We start from the raw sequence: 14,241 nt of genomic DNA, 5'->3' as shown, positions 1-14,241 counted from the left end.
AGGAACAACTGTGACTGTAACATCAGGTAAAAATCAAAGATTTTTATCCTTATTTTGAATTTGTGAATTTTTTTTACCTTGTATTTTAGAACAATTAGAACTCAGAGGGCTCAAGAATAAAAAGAAACTAAAAAAACCTGTAGATCTCAAGTATTACTGACCACGTCTGATAGAAACTGTCAAAGCACACATAACATTTTTTTTGAATCTTTAAAAATAATTTTTGTTAAAAGATGTCTTCTGGACAATATTGGTATCATTGATGCATGAGAAGTTTTTGTATGTCAGAGATGTTGGGATGTTACACTGTGACAATGCTTTTCACTACTGGGGTAAAGGCACAACAGTCACAGTTACTTCAGGTAAAAGAAACTTTATTTTGAAATTGAAATTGAAAAATTGTACCTGACTTTTTTTTAAAACAGTTAATTTTTAAACTACAAACTGGTCAATGACAGACCTGGACAATAATGTGTCTTGGGTCTGTAGAAAGCTGAACAGGTTTTAGCATGGAGTAGTTGATCGTTTGTTTTATTATGACGATGCTTTTGACTATTGGGGTAAAGGCACCGTGGTCACCGTCACTTCAGGTAAGACAAATAATCATTTATGATTTAACATCAGTAGTTTAAAAATCTTTAGTTTTAAATGTTTGTCTCCACAAACCCCAAACCACTGGATGTTAATATTTCAAGATCATATTTTTATGACTTAAAAATATGTAGACATGAGCAGTTTTCTTCTGATTCAAAGATGAATATTTAGCAGGTTTAATTTGGTTTTGAAATATCTATAAATCAAAGTTTCCAAAAAGAAAATCAGGATAAAACAGCAAAGAGGTTTTCTGTTGGGGAAGTCACAGACTTGTTTTACTGTGATAACTGGGCTTTTGACTATTGGGGAAGAGGAACAACGGTGACGGTTTCTGCAGGTAAGATTGTTCTGTTTTCTTTCAAATGTGGATATGGAATGATTTAAAATCCTAAAAGTTAATTACTTTTTTATGATTTGCTGTAAAGCTTGTATAATTTTTAATACATTGGCCTGTACATTTTTTTATAAATGGACTTTAGTGATGTTTTAAAAGTGTGTAAAAGTTTACTTTAAAAACAGTAGCAGTGAAAATAAGAATGAATCGTAGTCAGAAGAGTTTTTACACTAAGAGTCCAGTAGATTCAGCACTGTGTAGCTGGGTTGCTTTTGACTATTGGGGAAAAGGAACAGTGGTAACAGTGACATCAGGTAAGACTTTTTATTTTAAAAATATAAAGCATTATGTACTTTAAAATTTTAAAGTCAAATTGTGTTAAATTACCCGTTTTTTCTTTCAGAATAAACTCTTTCTTTACTGTGATTTCAAATTCAGTATAATTTACATTGGTGTAAAACTTTTAATTTAGATAAATAAAAATAATTCACTGTTGATTTGAATTGTTTAGATTTAGATTTTTAGAAATTATGATAATTCAGACATGAAGAAATTATTCAGCCATTATTGATATCGAAATATTTACTCTGAGAGTCAAGCAGATTGAGCACTGTGTTACTACGGAGCTTTTGACTATTGGGGAAAAGGTACAATGGTGACTGTTTCTTCAGGTAAGATCTTTTGAAAATGTGCTGCCAGCCCTATTTTACATTTTAAAAGTCTGATTTATTTGATTTAGTAAATTTTGGTTTCAAAAAGTTTAAGAATATTTTTATTGTCATGTAAAAATGAATTCCTGTTTAAAAAGATACACACTAAAGTTTTTAATGTATTTTACAGATAGAGATAGATTTTTTTTAAATATGATTTTAATGATTGATGAATGCTGCAGTCACCATTAGTAGAGTTGCCTTTTTACTCTGAGAGTCAAGCAGATTGAGCACTGTGTTACTATGAAGCTTTTGACTATTGGGGAAAAGGTACAATGGTGACTGTTTCTTAAGGTAAGATCAGTGTTTCATTTATTACAGAAGTCTAATTAATTAACATCAAAATTCAATTTTAAAAGATTTTGATTAAAATTATTTTCATTCTTTTCAAGTTTAAGAAACAACAGTTACAAAAGTTTCTTTAATCTGCATTCAGAGTGAATTACCAGTGTTAATACAAAAAGTCATGAATTGTTGGAGATTTTTTAGGAGGGTGAAATTGCATGCCATTGTATATTTTGTTGTTTTAATTCTTCATTCCTTTGTCTTCTTCAGCCACTCCTACTCAGGCTCCAAACGTGTTTCCTCTGATGCCATGCGGCCCTCAAAGTAGAGACACGGTCACTCTTGGTTGCCTTGCCGTTGATTTCACCCCCTCTTCATTAACTTTCTCGTGGACTCAGGGCGCCAACAGTTTGGAAAATATCACCCAGTACCCTTCAATACTGAAAAATGACAAATATTTGGGAATCAGTCAGGTTGAAGTCAGCCGACAGGACTGGGACGCCAAAAAGCCTTTCCAGTGTGTTGCCAATCATCTAGGAGAGAGAACAACGTCTCCTCCTTTTACTAAGCAAGGTAAGTTTGTTTCTAAGTCGATTAAGTAGTTTTAGTAAGTAAAATTTGATTAATAAATCTTTACATTTTTATAAAATATTATGAACAAAATATTGAAAGAAAGAAAGAAAGAAAGAAAGAAAGAAAGAAAACTTTGATTCAACTTACCTCTGTGTTCCTGCTAATGCATCCACGCGTCGAGCCTGACAGAATCAGAAAGATCATTACAATTTTTTTCCACCATTTTCTTTTCTCTTTTTTTTCTATTAAACTGATTTCATCCTGTAAGTACTCTTTGTTTTAACTTTTAAGTCTTTGTATCTTTTCCTGATTTAAATAAAATGGTGAAAATAAGAATTTATTTGCTCCTCCATCCTTTTCTGGGGTTTCATTTTTGTGAAGTTCTTCATGTTTATGCATTTGTAGATAGATTTATACACAAATGTTGTCAGTGTTTGGTTGATTTCATGTAACATTCTATGTTTTATCTTTTCTGAAGTTTTCATCAAACCCCCAACAGCTGAAATCAGCGGTCCATTACTCAGTGTGCAAATTTTACAGCCGATAACTTTTTCAGTCTAGAATTACTTGACGGTTGAAGTCAAACCTTTGACAAAGCTTATGTAAATGAAGATGAGATATTTCCATCTTCTCTGTTTCTGTTCCTGGCATAACCACACCTCACACCTGCAGTCTGCCATGCTCTGCTGCTCTTTCTGTCCTTTCACTTCTGTCTTTCTGGACTTTTTTGGGAGCTGGGTGTTGAACAAAGCTTCCTCTAACTGAATAACCAGATCACTCTGTCCTGTCGAGCTCAACGTCTGTGAAACTGACTTTCAGTTGTGTTTTTGCGACCCTCTTCAACACCAAACTGTGTAAAAGTACAACTATGCCGTAAACATAAACACTAAAAAATGACACTTAGAACTGAGACTACAAACTAAAACATGAAGGTTAGTATGAATGAGCTTAAATCAGCTTTTAAATAATCAGTGCTGAAATTCAGAAGGACAAATGCAAAAACATGTCATCTCTTTTCTATCACAGAGCTGCGCGTTGTTTCTCCAAACATCAGCCTGTTTCCTGTCTGGGAAGGTGAATTTGGAGTCTCACAGGTCAGACTCATCTGCACCCTGAACGGTTACTTTCCCAAAAACCTGAGTGTGGAGTGGCAGCAGAACAAACAGCAGCTGACACAGATCCAGCCCACAGAAAGACATCTGCAGAGTGTGGAGGGGGGAGAGAAGACCTACAGTCTGACCTCTGAGATTGAGCCAAACATGGAAGAGTGGACAAGAGGCTCCAATTTTACCTGCAAGTTCATTCACAAGGAGAACAAAGATGAAAAGACAACAAGTATTTGTCACAGTAAGTGTGAGGAAACACTTGAATCACTATTTTGATCAGTGTTATCAGAAGGTCATTGATATTTGATTCCTGCAGTCTTTGGATTCAATCCTCCTTCCATTCATGTGGAGATTCCCAGCTTCAAGACAGTGATGATGACCAACTCTGATGTGAAAGCTAGATGCTTCATCCACAATGTTGCTGCTAAGCTGGTCTGGCTGATGGACAGGGAACAACCATCCACTGACAGAGTGAATGAATTCTCAAACAAAACCACTTTAATCAGTGAACTGACAGTTCCATCCAGCAGCTGGAAAAACCTGAAACTTCTGAAATGTAAAGTTCAGCATCACTGCTTTTCTGCTGAGAAGACTGTAGAGATTTCAGGTGAGAAGATCAACTTTAAAACAAAACACGCTGCAGTTTATAGTATTAAAAAGCATGTTTTTTTTGCTGTCATCCTTCAGGTTCTGCAGTTTCAGCTCCTCAGGTGGACATCAGGAGATCTCTGTCAGACCTGCAGACAGAAAACAATGATGTGAAGCTGCACTGTGACCTTTTACAGCTCTCCTCACAGCACCTCTATGTCACACTTCAGTCCAAAGGAGCTGACATTTCTGACAAACAGTATGTTGATCTTCCTGAAGCTCCAGCCTCACATACAGTCAGTGTCAGCTTCTCTGTTCCTCACATCTACTGGAAGAGTGACCAGAGTTTCACCTGCAAAGTCCATCAAGGCTTTTCCAGCCAGTCTTTTGAGTCCAAAGCTATCAGTGTTTTTGGTGAGAATGGTTCTTTTCTAGAAAAAGCAGAAATCTAACAAATGTCTTCACTGACTGAATCCTTCATGTGTTTTTCTCTACATTCTAATCAGTGGATCCATCAGTGGAAGTCCTTCAGGTCTCCAGTAAAGAGTCAGGACAACACAAACTCCTGTGTTCTGCATCAGGCTTTAATCCACAAATTAGTTGGTTTTCTGACTCAGAGTCCAAATCAGCATCAAGCACAGACATCAGCATGGATACAAATGGACGTGTGACTGTAATCAGTCGACTGGATGTTCTTCAGACAGAGTGGAAAACAGGGAAGACCTTCACCTGTGAAGTCTTTGACAGGTTTCTAAATAAACGTGACAGAAAGGACATCAGCCTCTGTTCAGGTAAAAACAGAACTGATTTGGAAATGATCAATAAATATTAAAGAATGGACTTTTACTTTTGTCTCCTTCATTCTTTTTAGACCTTAATCCTCCAACTGTGAGGATTGTGGAACCAAGTGCTGCTGAACTCTCCGTGTCTGACATTCTCACACTAACCTGCTTAGTTTCTGGTTATTTCCCATCTAACATCTCGGTGCATTGGAAGGAGAATGGTCAGAAACTCTCATCTTCTCGTTACATTAACAGTCCTTCATTCAAGGATCCAGACAGCAGCTCTTATTCAATGAGCAGCAGACTGAATGTGTCTCAAACTAATGACAAGAAGTCAACTTATACTTGTGTTGTGAGACATGAATCCTCCAACAGTCCATTTGAAAGCAGTATAAAGGATGTTTTTGGTGAGATTACAGTTCATTTTCAGAGTCAATATTCCTAAAAGCTCCATTGGTTTCCTCCAAACATTTTTGGATTTGGAAATGATCAATAAATACCGTATTTTAAAGAAACAACTGAAAATTTTGGCAACACTTTAAATTTGATTCTTTGCTTTGGTATAATTTAGACCTTAAGAAATTAAAGCTTTTGTAATTGATGTATTTATATTTAGATATTCTTTTATCAAACACATTTTTCAATGTAAAATAGAGTTTTAGACATAATTAAAGATTAATGATCATAGTCTCTCTAGTAGTCATTTTAACTTCTATAATGTTGTATATTAATAAACTTTAATTACTGTATCATTATTATATTTTATTATATACCCAATTTTAAGGACTTATTTGATAATTTCCTTGGCATTTTCTGTAAATGTAAAAATTATCATATAGATTTAATGAAGGAAAGAAAAAATGTCTAAGTTTTATTACAAAAAAATATCAGTAATCTAAAAGAAATTTTTAAATTTCCTTTTGCACAAATTTACTAAATAAAACAGTGGAGTTAAAAAAAAGACATTCAGTGTCTGTATTTACCTTCACAGATAAGCAGTTTGTTTCTGTGTTTTTATGTCTCTGAATAATCTTCCTCATAACTGTGACCTTTGTTTCTGTTTCACTGTTTGCTGTTAATTAACATTATTAACAATGACTTTAAATATATGTTTGCTTTCCAGCCATTGTCAGTGTATATGCAGAAGTAGGTATCAATGCTCTCCCATGATTTACAAAGCCTCACATTAAAGTCACAACAAAATCATAATATTAAAATTTATTTAAGGAGCATCATAATTATCAATTTCCTGAAAGTCTTTTATTATTTTTAAAAATCTTCAATACTATAAAAACTGTCATTTTCTGAGGTTCTGCATATATATTTGCACAAAAAAGTTCTTTGCTTCTGCAAAAATCTGTTTGTGTATGTGTTTGTTTTTCAGATGTGCTGTTTAGGTCGCCCAATCTCACAACAAGTTTTTCCCTTGATGAGGAAAAGCAACAGGCTTCTTTCTACTGCTTTGCCAAAGATTTTTCTCCTAGGACCCATGAGATCATTTGGCAGAAAGTTGGCAGTGAAAAAGCCAGCATCCTTGATGAGACCAGTGTTTTCTCAGAGGGAAGAAATGACACAAATGGAGCTAAGCTGTATTCTGCAGCAAGTTTGCTCACAGTAAACCCCACTGAGCTGACTTCTGGAGCAACATTTACATGTGTGTTCAAGGGGAAAGGTGTGAACAATACTGACGTGTTGGAAAAGGCTAATGCCACCTACAAGGAAGAATCTTCTGGAGGTAAGTGGAACATCCAGCTGCAATGATTGAACATCTAGGTTCTGATCGATAACTTTTCATTTGTCCTTCATTCAGGAAGTGCAGGATGTACTCAGGCAGCTGTAGACATAAATATCATTGGCCCTACATACAGGGACATTCTTGTAAAGCAAAGTGGAAAAATAACATGCCAAATTCAAGTAAATAACGGTCAGCTTGAAAAGATTTTTTGGGAGAATGAAGATAACGTAGAAATGGCTGGAACTGTAAAGACTGAAGGGTTAAAAAAGAAGGAGGAGCTTGTGCTTGACATCACATATGATGAATGGCATCAGGGAGTCGAACGCTACTGTGTTGTCCAACATAAAGACATTCTTTTCCCATTCAAGATCCAATACAAGAGACAAAACAGTACGATCACTTCTTCTACATTTTGACATTCACAAATATTTTGAATCCTTTACAGTCAGAACAAATGATGACAGTTGTGTCAGTCAGTTGTTTATTTCCTCTGTTTTCTGGTACTTGCAGGCGAACATGTTCAGCGTCCTTCAGTGTTTATGTTGCCTCCTGTAGAACATGCTAAAAACAAAGAGGTGACCCTGACTTGCTCTGTGAAAGACTTCTTCCCTGAGGAGGTTTTCGTAGCTTGGCTTGTTGATGATGATGTAGTAGACTCAAAGTACAAGACCAGTACCACCAGTCCAGTAGAGAAAGAAGGATCTTACTTGGTTTACAGCCAGTTAACCCTCACAGATGATCAGTGGAAACAGTCTGGTGTGGTGTACAGCTGTGCTGTTTACCACGAGTCCATTACCAACTCCACCAGATCCATTGTCAGATCCATTGGTTTCAGCACAGCTGATAAAAACAACCTGGTCAACCTCAACCTGAACATCTCTGAAAAGTGCAAGGCGTAGTAGATGTTGTTTGTTGTTGTCTATGTTTTCTTTCTTGTTTGTACTTTGTGATGAGTCATTGTGTTGTGTTTGATTGCAGATTAAAAACTAAAAAAAAAATAAAAAAACACTGTTCATGTTTGTTGTTTGCTCTTCCTGTTGTTGTTAAAAGTATAAAAGTTTGACTTTCTATGAAGTCACAGTGCTGTGATGTGAGACACTGTTACACTAGTGTACATTTTGAACACACTGATCTTTCAGCATCACACTTTACTCTCCAGAACACCACAATCTTCCTGAATACAACAATATTGTGTTTGTCTTATTCTCCAGCAGAGTGTTAACAAAGCTTGTGTGTGTCTGTGTGTCTGTGTGTCTTCTACTGGGTCTTGCACCCCCAACAAGACAAATCCTCTAACTCTGGTCTCTCAGTTATTGAACAGACTCACTCTGTGAGTTTACTGACTAACAAGCCAAGTCATGCAAACCAAACCAAGAATGACGTTTCTCAATAACAAGTCAGGATCATTAGCTGACTGAATGAAGGAGAAAACACTGATCAGGATCATGTAAACACATGCAGGACAGTTGAAGATGATGGGACATTCACAGTAGAGACACTAACTGATGCCATTCCAGATTAAAGCCACTTTGCTCTTTGGGACAGGACAGGTTCTAGTGTTGACTTAGAAAAGGAGCATTCTAGAAATACTGGGAACAGTCTGTGAAGTGTGGATGATCCCAACAGTTCATTGATTTGTTACTTTGCAGTCCCACCAGAGTTTCTGAATGAAACTGTTTGCTCCTGCAAAGAGGAGATGGAAGTAGAGGAAGATCACATGGCAAACACAGCCCTGACCTTCATCTTCCTCTTCATCATGACTTTGTTGTTCACTGTTGGAACCACATTGTCAAAGGTAAATTTAAAAGAGGTTAAATTATTACAAAGTCAGCATTAAAATATATTTTTAAGAGTTAAGGTGTATTGCATAACTGAAAGTTGAAAATACATATTTTGTGAATTATAGTTACAACAATTTATTATTCATTTGCTCAACATGATGAGATTGTTTTGACAATTTCTCGAAATCATCAGAAAATAAAAATCATGTTTCACCTTCAGAAGCTTTTATAAATATGTCTACATCATTCCTGAGGCTGAAAATGTCAAATGAAAAAGTTGATAAAAGATATAATTTTAATGTTTTTTTTTTCTTTTTTCCTGTAATCTTTTTAAAGCAATGAAAATGACATATATATTTGATGCAATCTGGATAAGATTTAATATTTGTAAATATAATTATTCATCATTCTCTTTTTTTAAATAGTTTTATTCAAAGTAACTAATGAAAAAAGTAACCTTTAATGCTATTTTTTAACATTTTTGTTGACATTTTTTAATCAGTACATTATGATGTGTGACAAAGATGAAATTCACAGCTAAACATTGTTGAACAGATCTTTTATTATTATCATTAAAAAAGTTTTTTCCTCTTTTTACAGATCAAATGAAAAAAGTGAAAAAAGAAAGAATCTGTGAGGTTCAGGGGCCAGGGTGGGTTAGTTTGTTTCGCATTCGAGATTGGTTGTGGGGTTTCCGGCTTTTTTGGGCCTTTATTTTGGTTACTTCCGGTTTCTCCCGTTTGTGTTGCCTCCACCTTTACTTCTGTTGTGAATTGCACCTGTTCACACACCTGTTATTCATCGTTGCTGTGTATTTAAGTTCCTTCTACCCAGTGTCTGTCACGGGATCGTTTTGTATTCTTTGTGCTTCGAGTCGCTGCTTTGAGATTAAAGAAAGAAAGAAAGAAAGAAAGAAAGAAAGAAAGAAAGAAAGAAAGAAAGAAAACTTTGATTCAACTTACCTCTGTGTTCCTGCTAATGCATCCACGCGTCGAGCCTGACAGAATCAGAAAGATCATTACAATTTTTTTCCACCATTTTCTTTTCTCTTTTTTTTCTATTAAACTGATTTCATCCTGTAAGTACTCTTTGTTTTAACTTTTAAGTCTTTGTATCTTTTCCTGATTTAAATAAAATGGTGAAAATAAGAATTTATTTGCTCCTCCATCCTTTTCTGGGGTTTCATTTTTGTGAAGTTCTTCATGTTTATGCATTTGTAGATAGATTTATACACAAATGTTGTCAGTGTTTGGTTGATTTCATGTAACATTCTATGTTTTATCTTTTCTGAAGTTTTCATCAAACCCCCAACAGCTGAAATCAGCGGTCCATTACTCAGTGTGCAAATTTTACAGCCGATAACTTTTTCAGTCTAGAATTACTTGACGGTTGAAGTCAAACCTTTGACAAAGCTCATGTAAATGAAGATGAGATATTTCCATCTTCTCTGTTTCTGTTCCTGGCATAACCACACCTCACACCTGCAGTCTGCCATGCTCTGCTGCTCTTTCTGTCCTTTCACTTCTGTCTTTCTGGACTTTTTTGGTAGCTGGGTGTTGAACAAAGCTTCCTCTAACTGAATAACCAGATCACTCTGTCCTGTCGAGCTCAACGTCTGTGAAACTGACTTTCAGTTGTGTTTTTGCGACCCTCTTCAACACCAAACTGTGTAAAAGTACAACTATGCCGTAAACATAAACACTAAAAAATGACAATTAGAACTGAGACTACAAACTAAAACATGAAGGTTAGTATGAATGAGCTTAAATCAGCTTTTAAATAATCAGTGCTGAAATTCAGAAGGACAAATGCAAAAACATGTCATCTCTTTTCTATCACAGAGCTGCGCGTTGTTTCTCCAAACATCAGCCTGTTTCCTGTCTGGGAAGGTGAATTTGGAGTCTCACAGGTCAGACTCATCTGCACCCTAAACGGTTACTTTCCCAAAAACCTGAGTGTGGAGTGGCAGCAGAACAAGCAGCAGCTGACACAGATCCAGCCCACAGAAAGACATCTGCAGAGTGTGGAGGGGGGAGAGAAGACCTACAGTCTGACCTCTGAGATTGAGCCAAACATGGAAGAGTGGACAAGAGGCTCCAATTTTACCTGCAAGTTCATTCACAAGGAGAACAAAGATGAAAAGACAACAAGTATTTGTCACAGTAAGTGTGAGGAAACACTTGAATCACTATTTTGATCAGTGTTATCAGAAGGTCATTGATATTTGATTCCTGCAGTCTTTGGATTCAATCCTCCTTCCATTCATGTGGAGATTCCCAGCTTCAAGACAGTGATGATGACCAACTCTGATGTGAAAGCTAGATGCTTCATCCACAATGTTGCTGCTAAGCTGGTCTGGCTGATGGACAGGGAACAACCATCCACTGACAGAGTGAATGAATTCTCAAACAAAACCACTTTAATCAGTGAACTGACAGTTCCATCCAGCAGCTGGAAAAACCTGAAACTTCTGAAATGTAAAGTTCAGCATCACTGCTTTTCTGCTGAGAAGACTGTAGAGATTTCAGGTGAGAAGATCAACTTTAAAACAAAACACTGCAGTTTATAGTATTAAAAAGCATGTTTTTTTTGCTGTCATCCTTCAGGTTCTGCAGTTTCAGCTCCTCAGGTGGACATCAGGAGATCTCTGTCAGACCTGCAGACAGAAAACAATGATGTGAAGCTGCACTGTGACCTTTCACAGCTCTCCTCACAGCACCTCTATGTCACACTTCAGTCCAAAGGAGCTGACATTTCTGACAAACAGTATGTTGATCTGACAAACAGTATGTTGATCTTCCTGAAGCTCCAGCCTCACATACAGTCAGTGTCAGCTTCTCTGTTCCTCACATCTACTGGAAGAGTGACCAGAGTTTCACCTGCAAAGTCCATCAAGGCTTTTCCAGCCAGTCTTTTGAGTCCAAAGCTATCAGTGTTTTTGGTGAGAATGGTTCTTTTCTAGAAAAAGCAGAAATCTAACAAATGTCTTCACTGACTGAATCCTTCATGTGTTTTTCTCTACATTCTAATCAGTGGATCCATCAGTGGAAGTCCTTCAGGTCTCCAGTAAAGAGTCAGGACAACACAAACTCCTGTGTTCTGCATCAGGCTTTAATCCACAAATTAGTTGGTTTTCTGACTCAGTGTCCAAATCAGCATCAAGCACAGACATCAGCATGGATACAAATGGACGTGTGACTGTAATCAGTCGACTGGATGTTCTTCAGACAGAGTGGAAAACAGGGAAGACCTTCACCTGTGAAGTGTTTGACAGGTTTCTAAATAAACGTGACAGAAAGGACATCAGCCTCTGTTCAGGTAAAAACAGAACTGATTTGGAAATGATCAATAAATACCGTATTTTCCGGACTATAAGTCACACCAGCCCAAAAATGCATTATAAAGTAGAAAAAAACACAGATAAGTCGCACTGGACTATAAGTCGCATTTTAACTTTCACAACCATATATGACACAATCATAGCAGACTGTTTATCTAATAATTTCACAGTAATTTTTTCTCAAACTTATTTATTTATTCTTTTCATGAAGCATCATTGGCTAACTAATACTCTGTTTTCATCCTGTATTTGTAGAAACAGTTTTCACTTTTATTGCATTTCTGAATCTATGAAATCATTGGAAAATAGAATATTATGTTGTTAGCCTTCAAGATCTTACTGTAAAAAAAAGTTTGCTGATTCTCTGAGTCACTTAACATCCTCTTAACACTTAACATACCTCATACATCAAATTGACCCAGGAACATCATCTCTGTTCCTCACAAATGAACATAACAGGAGGGTTAACAATGTATTTATTTCAATTTATTTCCAATATAAGTCGCTGCGGAGTATAAGTCGCACCCCTTGCCAAACTATGAAAAAAAGTGCGACTTATAGTCCGGAAAATACGGTATTAAAGAATGGACTTTTACTTTTGTCTCCTTCATTCTTTTTAGACCTTAATCCTCCAACTGTGAGGATTGTGGAACCAAGTGCTGCTGAACTCTCCGTGTCTGACATTCTCACACTAACCTGCTTAGTTTCTGGTTATTTCCCATCTAACATCTCGGTGCATTGGAAGGAGAATGGTCAGAAACTCTCATCTTCTCGTTACATTAACAGTCCTTCATTCAAGGATCCAGACAGCAGCTCTTATTCAATGAGCAGCAGACTGAATGTGTCTCAAACTAATGACAAGAAGTCAACTTATACTTGTGTTGTGAGACATGAATCCTCCAACAGTCCATTTGAAAGCAGTATAAAGGATGTTTTTGGTGAGATTACAGTTCATTTTCAGAGTCAATATTCCTAAAAGCTCCATTGGTTTCCTCCAAACATTTGATTCTGACCTGTTTCCTCAGCCTCAGTGACCCACAGTGAACCATCAGCCGTCCTGCTCCAGGGTTCAAATGAACTTGTGTGTCTGGTCTTTGGCTTCAGCCCTGCATCCATTAACATCACCTGGATTGCTGATGGAAGCACAGAGCTGTGGAACTACAATAATAGTCATCCCCACAGAGGCCCGGATGGAAAGTTCAGCATCCAAAGCTTCCTCCGTCTGTCTCCAGTTGACTCCTTACCCGGGGTGACCATCACCTGCAGGGTGACACATGGAAACACCACTCTGTCTGTGAATGTCTCCAAAACAGGTCACACTGATGCTCTGTCTTCACCTCTATTAAAAACTACATCCGTCACATCACTTTTGTGGTGGAATCTCTTTGTTCCACTGTAAGAATCAAAGCAACAATGAAGTAACAGATGTGCTTCTGCTTCTTTCACAGACACGGTGGAACACTGTCATTTCTTTGATGACATCCTGCATGCTGATGTGAGCCAAGACACAGTCATGCAAGCTTGGGGCATGGCCATTTTCTTCCTCCTTTTATTCTTCATCTCCATCATCTTTTCTGCTGTCACCACAGCTTTAAAGGTCAAAATCATCAACAGTCATTCTGTTCTTGTCTTGTATGAATGTGATTCGTCTTATTTTCTAAAGTTTTGTGACTCTAATGCATTTATTAAACAATGAAACATGTTTTACATCACAGTCTCCAGATGTTCAAAACATTATCTGTTTTTTTCTTTTCAGATCAAATGAAGATGTGAAAGAGACAGATGTCTTTTTCTGCAGGCATCTCAGGATTTTTGATGACATTTGACCTGTTTTTATTCAGTTTCAAAGATTTTATCTCACATGTATTTTTCTTTTTGCATTATTGTTATGATGAAAGATGACTCAATATTACTTAAATCTCTTTTTCTCAATTTTCTATTCAATGTCACTGTTTAAATAAAATGAATAAATTCATAAATAAAACATTTAAAGCGTTTTCTCATACATTTTTTTTCCTTTCTATTGTAAATAAAAATACAACAATAATGTTAGAGGACACATGATACAGTTATTCTTAACAGTCATTAAAAGGCCATATCTTTATTATATAAACAAAGTTTAAGAAACAGACAAAAGTGCAAATCTCAGTATTTTCACAAGAGGGAGACAAAAGTCATGAAGTTCTTGAATCTGGTTACAATTTCATGAAAGTGACGTTTATGAATTCCTTTAATTTTTTAGCCTTTCAAGAAACAAAAAACAATCTAATATGGGATTACTCCACAATGTGAACATGTTACCATTTATTTAGGTATCTACCTAATTTAGATTTTATTCCAAAAGTCATTATTTTCCTAGTTTGCTTGTGTTATGCTTGTGTATTTTTAATATGATTTTTTAAACACATTTTGA

At 36.3% G+C, this 14,241-nt stretch overlaps 1 pseudogene; it reads left to right on the top strand.

The window, feature by feature from the left end:
* The first annotated feature begins 1,115 nt into the window (after positions 1-1,115).
* On the top strand, positions 1,116-13,833 carry LOC101157622 (annotated as a pseudogene).
* Positions 13,834-14,241: the final 408 nt, after the last annotated feature.

The sequence above is a fragment of the Oryzias latipes genome, chromosome 8, assembly GCF_002234675.1.
Source record: "Oryzias latipes chromosome 8, ASM223467v1".
Taxonomy (NCBI): Eukaryota; Metazoa; Chordata; class Actinopteri; order Beloniformes; family Adrianichthyidae; genus Oryzias; species Oryzias latipes.
This window is presented reverse-complemented; position numbering and strand designations above follow the sequence as displayed.